General features: G+C 32.1%; 1 protein-coding gene across 1 annotated transcript in view; it reads left to right on the top strand.

The window, feature by feature from the left end:
- Positions 1 to 10,000, top strand: part of LOC144964168 (immunoglobulin superfamily member 10-like) — a 176,103-nt gene that overhangs the window by 7,288 nt on the left and 158,815 nt on the right. The gene's annotated exons all lie outside the window — the stretch shown is intronic.

The raw sequence follows: 10,000 nt of genomic DNA on the forward strand, positions 1-10,000 counted from the left end.
CTCTCTCTCTCTCTCTCTCTCTCTCATCCCTTTCTTCTTTACCTCAAAATAAGTCTTAAGTTTGAGAGTTTCAGCAAGTTTCGGGATCATCTTATTCGATTGGTATGTATAAATCAAAAATTTCACGGTCAGAATTTTTTAAAAATAATAGTTTTATTGTATAACAAAGAGTTCCAACGGTCAGACTCCCTTGTTGCAGGTACAAAGTCATTGTAAAGAGCAGGTTTGATTAAGCTGATAAAACCTGCCTCTCTTTTCAATATACAGAAAACACATCTTTGAAAACAATCGACATGATAATGATAATAGCACAACGCCAATTCTTCCCTGCATTTATATATCAAATATTGATGATGCTTTATAAGTAATCAAATATTCATAATGGATCCATTCGAGAAAAGCTAGCTGAATATAATACACAGGATGATAAAATCCCATAATCTGGTGAAATATGTCACATCTCTAACAACGTGACAAAATGGGTATTCAAAATAGAAACAAAACTTCTATAGAGAATACAGATCATGATTTTTTAAAACATCAAAATCAAATGCGTTTTTAAAATATAAGGACATGTTAGAGATTTGAAATGACCCGAACAATAAGGCAGATACAAACATTTTGAGTTTTTACATAAATCAATTACGCCAGTTTGAGTTGGTTTGCTGAGGTAAAAAAAAAGCAGCTTTACCAAATCAACTATTTCTAAAATAGTAGGTTTATGTAATTGCCCGATACATAATTTTTGCTTTAACGGAAATTTTGACGCAAAAGTAAAGAAACTTAAATTGGGATTTGAAATGCAATCATATTATTATTATTATTATTATTATTATTATTATTATTATTATTATTATTATTATTATTATTATTATTATTATTATTATTATTATTATTATTATTATTATTATTATTATTATTATTATTATTATTATTATTATTATATTATTATATATCATTTTATTATTATTATTATTATTATTATTATTATTATTATATTATTATTATTATTATTATTATTATTATTATTATTATTATTATTATTATTATTATTATTATTATTATTATTATATTATTATTATATTATTATATATTATTATTATTATTAATTATTATTATTATTATTATTATTATTATTATTATTATTATTTTCATTATTATTAGCATCATCACCATCGTCATCATCATCATCAACATCATCATCATTATCATCAATATCATAATTGATAATCTTTATCAAATATGTACGTCCATATTTTGTTTTATCAATACTACCAATTCGTCACTCTAAGTTGGATGAAAGTTATATAAAAAGATCTTTTTCATTCCACATGCCTTATCAAAGAAAGACAAATACCATTGACAATTCTGGGATTTGAAACTATTTCCCTTGCAAAATTGTAATTTAATTGTTTAGGTAGGATGTATATAATCATGACTTTTCCCTTTTCTTTTCTGCCAAAGAGGTGATAAGTTCTCACAACTTTTAATCAAATTATTAACGTCTTGTATAATTCAAATATAACCTTCCCCCAAAGATTCTACTACTACTACTACTACTACTACTACTACTACTACTAATACTACTACTACTACTACTACTATACTACTACTACTACTACTAATACTCGTTACTACTACTAACTCTACTATCTACTACTACTACTACTACTACTACTAACTACTACTACTTACTACTACTATACTAACTACTACAACACTATACTACACTACTACTACTACTACTACTACTAACTACTACTACTACTACTCACTACTACTATTTACTACTACTACTACTACTACTACTACTACTACTACTACTACTACTACTACTACTACTACTACTATATAACTACTACTACTACTACTACTACATACTACTACTACTACTACATACTACTACTACTACTACTACTACTACTACTACTACTACTACCTACTACTACTACTACTACTACTACTACTACTACACTACTACTACTACTACTACACTACTACTACTACTACTACTACTACTACTACTACTACTACTAACTACTACTACAATACTACTACTACTACTACTACTAACTATTCACTACTACTACTACTACTACTACTACTACTACTACTACTACTACTACTACTACTACTACTACTACTACTACTACTACTACTACTACTACTACTACTTCTACTATCCTAAAATCGGTATTAAGTCGGGGTGACTGGACTACAATAATTGAATTAGGAAAAATTGAACAAACAAAATACAAACAAATAAAAAAATCCTGCTAATTTTAGACCTCAACGGCTTCAGGAATTACATTCGTTCTGCTAAAAATAGCGGATGGATTAATATCGACGTGTACATATATGCAGGTCTGACATCCGAAAGCAATTATAGGCACAGTTTAATATAGCTGTAAAGGACAATAATTTGTGTCCTTTTTTTGTTTGTTGAGAGTTCCATAACGACAATGAACCCATAATGATTTTGGGTTATCAGACCTGCATATCAGTGCTTGTCGATTAATATGAAACTTCATAATTTAAACATTAACGTCAAATTTCGGTTTATAGACGTTTATTTCACATAGATTCAATACCGGTACGAGGCTCTATGTTGCAGATCTAAATGTCAAGATTTAATGTAAAACTACAGAACTCTAGTTTAGTGTTGATGTAGATTTCTGTGTGTAAAACTGAACTACGAGATTTCACTATCAATTATTATTTCACCCCACTCCCTAAATAGTAACGCGTAATGATATCAAGTTTACAATTATAATTTGTGACGTCAGATTATCAAACGCTGAATTTCATTAAAATTAGATTTAAAAAAAAAAAGGATTATTTAAATTATTTTTGAAAATGTCTCTTACTCAGAGATGACAAAATCGAAATGGATAGACGGGTAGAATAAAAGACTTCTTAGACTCTTGCATTTTGGAATTCGAACTTTGTTCCCAACGCGCACTCGCAAGCTCTTGCAGCGGTTGGGAACACGTCCGGAATTCCAAAAAGCAAGAGTGTAAGAATCGTATATTGTTCGATATTTTTGTTCCCGGCACTGCCACGCTTGTATTATTTCGTGTCTGAAGTCAATATCAACGTTGGTGCTTATCTTGTGTATTATTTCTAAACTAGAGTCGTTTCTTCCCTTACCGAAAATAGGGAAAATGTGTATTGGAAAATCATCAAAGATTTATAATATAAGTAATGCAGATTGATAACTGGTTAGGTCGACTATCCGTTAAATATCAAATAACGCTTTAACCCTTTTACGCCTGAGACTTGTGGCGTCGGTAGCTTAGCTGTGTCTTGTCTCTGTTGTGATAGTAAAATAACAAGTATTGTAACGTCTTATAGATAGTTCGAAGATGACGTCACTCAGGCCTTTGTTATTGTTTTTGCCATCTGCGTTTGTGAGTTGTTCTCACTAAACATTATTAACTTGACTATAAACGTTCATGGTTACACATAGTTTGTGTGTTGGTCCGTTATACTTCCGGATGGCAATGTTGTGAACTCCTTGGCCAAGCGCATTCTATCTATAGTGTCAAATGTAAACCGTCTTTTAACGCAAATACATCTACTGTGCGGCTCTGTAGCCTTGCCCAGGGTTCAAGTCCCGCTAAAGCGGCGGATAGTTGAGTTCTTTGAAAAGGCTCTTTATTCAAATTCCCTCAGCGTACTCAGATGTTAATTAGGTACCTGACTATTAACAGCGTTGTCTCTGTCGGAAAAATTGTTACTATTGCCTAGCAGGCGTCATGTCTCGCCATACATGTTAAATGTTATGTTGGATAGGGAACCTTTCCAAAGCGCTTTGAGCATGTTTAGTGGATGTTGCCCTATTTAAATGCTCATGTTTATTTTCTTGTTTTGTTTTTTTTAATGGTAAACAACAATGATGAATTCTTTTTATAGTGCTGTAAAATTGAAACTTCAAATACCCATTATATTGGCTTTTAAAAAAATAAACACCCATACTCGACTCAGGTGTGATTGAGTACTGGCCTAGGCAGTGAGAGAAATTACCGTAAAAAATACAACGCCTTACATGCGACCTTAACAGCATGATGCAAATATCGGTTCAATACTGCCTGCTGGGAGGATAAGTGACGTACTATTATGAAGAATATAGAGCATAGTTTGTTCTTGGAATTACTCAACAAAAACGCTGAGATCTATTTTATTTATCTATTTCGAGCAATGCTATTTTATACCATACCTCTTAGTGAGACAAAGAGAGAATAAATATATATGTATTTTACTAGTGAAATAACATAAACAAAAGAAATATTCGTACGCTGGCATTTTGACACTTTGCAATTGGATAAAAAAGACCAAAAAATACTATTTTTAGACATTCCATTATTTTTCAATTTTGAAGAAAAACCTTTGACTTGGACGGTTGTATACATCGACGGACAATAAAAAATCAAAATGCCTTCTCTCTTTTTTCACCTCAATGTTGTTAAATAAAACCTCATTCTTGGAGATGATTATCATCACTATTGAGATTTTAAACTAAAAATAAATCGTAAATATATGAGTGTCAGGCCTGATGGTGTCATGTCAGATTCTCGTCTAGCGAAGGTACAGATCAGTACGTTGACATTATTAATTATTGTATCCATAATTTAAAATGATTGACGACAATGTCTGTGGCCCTTTCACACTTGTGTATAGAATTTCTAGTCTCCATGGAAATCACACAACGTAATTACGTAAGTTAACCAAAGTTTATCTTGATTTAAACCAAAATATTGACAAGCGTAGTCGTTTTCGGAGGTCCGACTTCAAAACGTCAAGGCCGAAATTGCAGGAACAAGAACTCTTTATAATAATCTTCGATCGGGAAGCCTATCTTTGTAAATATTTCCGTTGGCCTAATGGTCTGCACACTCGCTCGTCATTTGAGAGTCGGTGGTTCGACTCCCTGTGGTGACTTTTTTTTTTTTTTTTTTTTTTTAAAAGATTTTAGGTATTCATTATCGTCTGGGTTTGGGTAACTCTTTTTTTTTTGGGGGTCAACGTATGAGTGCACCTCGGTTTGCGTTAATTGTTTCGGGGTTTTTTGTTGTTTTTTTGTTTTGTTTTTTTTTTTTTTGCGGGGGGGGGGGGGGTTAAATTTAAAAGACAAAAAACATTTTATTCTTTAGACTGGCCTTATTCATTTAATCACTATTATGAAAGTTGGACTGTAATCCTTTGCATGAGTTGTTGGGTTTTTTTGTTTGTTTTTTTTTTTTTTTTTGTTTTTTTTTTTACGCAAAGCGGCGATAAATGTCAACAATGGTAACAACATTAAAACGTCAATCTTCAATTTTCACTTACAATTTTTAGCTTTATAAGGCATATGATGTGGGATAAAGCAGATAGAAAAATCGTGTAATTTTATAACGATTTGATATTTTTCACTCGTTAAATTAAAACCTTGTATTGATGCTCGTTAAAAATCGTATCGATACAAGTTTTAATTTAACTCAAGAATAAAAAAACTGTAATAAAAGACTTATTCCTGTACATATTTTAAACAATTATAATTACTATCCAAACCAAATCATTATCAACCGAGAGTGCAATACAAAAAGGAATTGAGATTTAACCAAACCCGAGTCGTATTACTGCTTCTTTTATTTATTTATTTATTTTTATTTACTTATTTATTTATTTATTTTTGTCAAATTCATTTTTATATGCTTTAACGGTAAGGTAGGATTATATATTAGAATAAAATCAACCCCAGTCTTCAATGGGTTAAAGAATCGAATCACGTCATAAGTAAGTAAGACTCCGTCATTTCAAATAACAGTCTTGAGGCTGTTATTGTTATATTGAGTTCCTTCCCCATTGTTATTTTAACTCATGTTAACGTTTCCATCCATTTGTAAATACATTTATCACCAGTGCTTGCTGAGGGGAAAAGTCAAAGATAAATAGATTATAATGACATAACTGCTTTTACAAGCATCACTCTCGCAAACTAGACGTTAACCAGTTAAATAGCATAATCTGAAGAAAAAAATCGTATTTAAATATTTGGCCAGAAAACCCTCCCTTCAAATATCGACCGATGCAATTACCCTCATCTTGGCAAAAACTCTCAAACCTGGGACTTCGCGAAGTCACAGCTTTGGGGGTTGTTACCAAGGTGGGAGCTCATTTACAACGAACGATATTTGAAGGACCAAATATGGCCAAATATTTAGATACGAGTTTTTCTAGGGTATGACAGTTTACTGGAACAGGAGCAACTATTGATGGAGGTAGTGATAATGTTCTGGAAAATAACGACAACACATCTATTGCGGGAAAGATTTCGATTTTCATTTTTGTAAATGCATATCACATCTGAAATGCATTAAGTTAAACATAATAGAATGGCAGAACCTTTGATGGCGCTATTCGACTTTACTCTTTCGCCATTATATTATTGAGCTAAAGCCCGAGTAGCATAGCTGTTTCTCTTATTAAAGTGAAAACAAACAAAACCTGCGGTTAGAAAGTTGTCCGTTAGAGCCATAGAACCAATAAGGCCTGATTTCAACCCTTTTCTGTAGCGTTAAATGAAATAATAATAATAATAATGATAATAATAATAATAATAATAATAATAATAATAATAATAATAATAATAATAATAATAATGATAATTATAATAATAATAATAATTATAATAATAATAATAATAATAATAATAATAATAATAATAATAATAATAATAATAATAATAATAATAATAATAATAATAATAATAATAATAATAATAATAATAATAATAATAATAATAATTTTATTTTATTTATTATTTCCTCTCCTCTCTCTCTTTCTCTCTCTCTCCCACTCTCTCTCTCTCTCTTTTTCTCTAAATATCTCTCTTTCTTTCTCTCTCTCACACACACACATACACACACACACCACTCTTTCTTTCTTCTCTCTCCTCTCTCTCTCTCTCTCTCTCTCTCTTCCCCCCCCCCCCCCCAACCTTTCTCCGTCCCCACCACATAATGAGGCTTTTAGGATGAAGAGTCCAGTACTTTGGATGCTATTAGCAGACATGGCCCGGAGATGGAATAGATCGGCGACTCTGATCACTATTATTTTCCTAACCACGACCAGAGCACTTCCTCCGCACTGATTGGCTCAAGCCGATCGCCATCTTGTCAGACTTCTTTATCATGGCGCGATTCCGTGAGGCGTCCGTGTGCAAAATGCAAACAGAGACGTTTTTAAATAGGATAGCATGCTAAGAAGGCTGTCGATGTATCTGGAAATGAATATTTAATAACGGGATGATGAACGGGTAAACGTTGAATTTCAAATAAGTTTGATTGTGGCTCTGGTTTGGAGGGTGATGATCCCCAGTGGGTTATTCCCCTTGCGTTGGTTTATGAATATAAACTTACAACAACTAAGACTATGGATGGTTTTGAAACAAGCATTGGGCTTGGTTAATGTGGTACTTCCTTATGTTAAGATATGCTAAAATTATATTTAGAAAATGACGCATAGAACGTTATGTTTATGATATTTTCTGTACGTTTTTCTTTTCCTCATTCTTTTTGATTGTCGCTTCGGTGGGGAAATAGTTAGGGGTTGGGATATTACGACTGCTAGGCTTAATGTTAAAGTCGGACAAGATAATATTGGTCTATTTTTATGAAAGGTTCCATTGTTTGGGTTGAGAATAAGTTTTGGGGACAACCAAAATTTGATATGGTACACGATATCGGAAATATTGTTATTGTCAATCATTCAAGTTGATTTTAATCTCTGTCAAACGGCGCAAAAAGGGAGCTTGTGGACTTTATTTTCGATGTTACACAGGATTTATTTATTTTGTCGTCAGAGGCTTTACATATCTCAAAATATTTGACATTATAATTATAGCTGACCGGACTAAAATTGATAACAAAACTAATAACATTAAGGTTTTTTTTTCTTATTATTAATACCAAGCGAACATTTATTTTAGAACCATTTTGTGAAAATAGCAAAACACCCCTTTGACTGCAGCACAACTAATTGAGCCGTAAAGATTACATTCATTGCTCAAAGGTTTATAAAAATGGATGGCGAAAGTAGGGCTCAAACTTGGATCCTCCGGTTAAGAATAGATCGTATATCGTGTCGCTCTAGCGTAGATGCATGGTGTTGGACCCACAACACGTTCTTAATTAACCAATTAACTGTCGTGCTCTGGGAAAAAACGTATAAAAATTTGGCCAGAAAACTCGTCCTTCAAATATGGTTCGATTTATACGACCCTCATCTAGGCAAAAACTCTCAAACTTGAGACTTATCAAAAACCCAGGTATGAGAGTTTTTGTTAAGATGAGGGTCATTTAAATCGGTCGATATTTGAAGGACGAGTTTTCTGGCCAAAGTCTAAAATCTGATTTCCCCCCCCCCCCCCCCCCCCCAGAGTATGGCAGTTAAATGGTTAAATCCGTGGCTTCTATCGGCCGAATAGACTGAAAAGCATTTTGAACAAATTTACCTAGATCTGTTTTAGAAGGAAATATGAGGTATACTTTGTATCCAACCACAGGACACAATGTCTGGACAGTAATATGTTGAGCGTGATTAGAGATAAGAAAGGTGACAATGGTAACACAATTAGTCTCTAATAATAATATATAATAATAATAATGATAATAATTAATATTATTATTATAATTATATATATAATAATAATAATAATAATAATAATAATAATAATAATAATAATAATAATAATAATAATATAATAATAAAAAAATATAATATAATAATAATAATAATAATAATAATAATAATAATAATAATAATAATAATAATAATAATAATAATAATAAAATAAAATAAAATAATAATAAAAAATAATAGAAGAAGAAGAAAAAAGAAGAAGAAAAAAAAGAAAAGAAGAAAAAAGAAGAAAAGAAAGAAGAAGAAGAAGAAGAAGAAGAAGAAGAAGAAGAAGAAGAAGAAGAAGAAGAAGAAGAAGAAGAAGAAGAAGAAGAATTGAAGTGACAGTTTTACTCAGTCACAAATCCAGCTTGAACGATAGGTGACATTTGCGACACGTCGAGTACACGAATACAAAGAAACCGCCTGGCAAAGATCAATCTAAAATGTGTTTGTGAAACAGTGCCGGAAAAATTAAAAAGGAAAATACAAGAAAAAAGTTATCTAAAAAAATAAATTAAATAAGCTAAAAAGATAAGCACTCTGTTTCAGACATAGCCTGTGCGGCTATGTGGTCTAGTGGTATGACACTCGCTTTCGGATCGGAAGGTCCTGGGTTCGTTCCTCGCTCGGCGCATAGTTGAGTCCTTGGAGAAGGCACTCTACTCACATTCTCTCACGGGACTCAGGTGTAAAATGAGTACCTGGCCGTTAACAGCGTTGTCTCTGTCTGAAATATTGTAATATCGCCTAACAGGCGTCGTGTCCCGTCCTAAATGTTAAATGTTGCTGTTGGCCCTTATAAAGTGCTTTGAGCACGTTTTTTTAAACAGTGCCTGCTCCATAAATTGATACTTTGATATTTAGAAAAAAATTCTATTGCAGTAATACATCTGACAATGCACCTATGTTACGTTTTGGCAAAACTCCTTCTATTCATGACATTATCAAGAGATTAAGATAACATCTCAATCTATCGTGATGAAAATATTATCAGAAAATACGATTTATCTGCGTGCAGCAGACAGAATAATAATTATGGCTTCATCATTAAAGGGTTAGGCTAGCATTCCTCCATGCCATTGTTTGTCCTCTTGTTTATCTTGCTATAAATAAGTGTAGACCATGATGGTGGTGATGATGATAATGATGATGATGATGATGATGATGATGATGATGATGATGATGCTGATGATGATGATGATGATGATGACGACGATGATGATGATGATGATGATGATGATGATGATGATGATGATGATGATGACGATGCAGATGATGATGATGAATATGATGATGATGACACATGTCGACAATTCTTTAATCACATGACTTTGTT

The sequence above is a fragment of the Berghia stephanieae genome, chromosome 2 (genome assembly GCF_034508935.2).
Source record: "Berghia stephanieae isolate SIO BIC M18660-M18661 chromosome 2, UCSD_Bste_1.3, whole genome shotgun sequence".
NCBI lineage: Eukaryota > Metazoa > Mollusca > Gastropoda > Nudibranchia > Aeolidiidae > Berghia > Berghia stephanieae.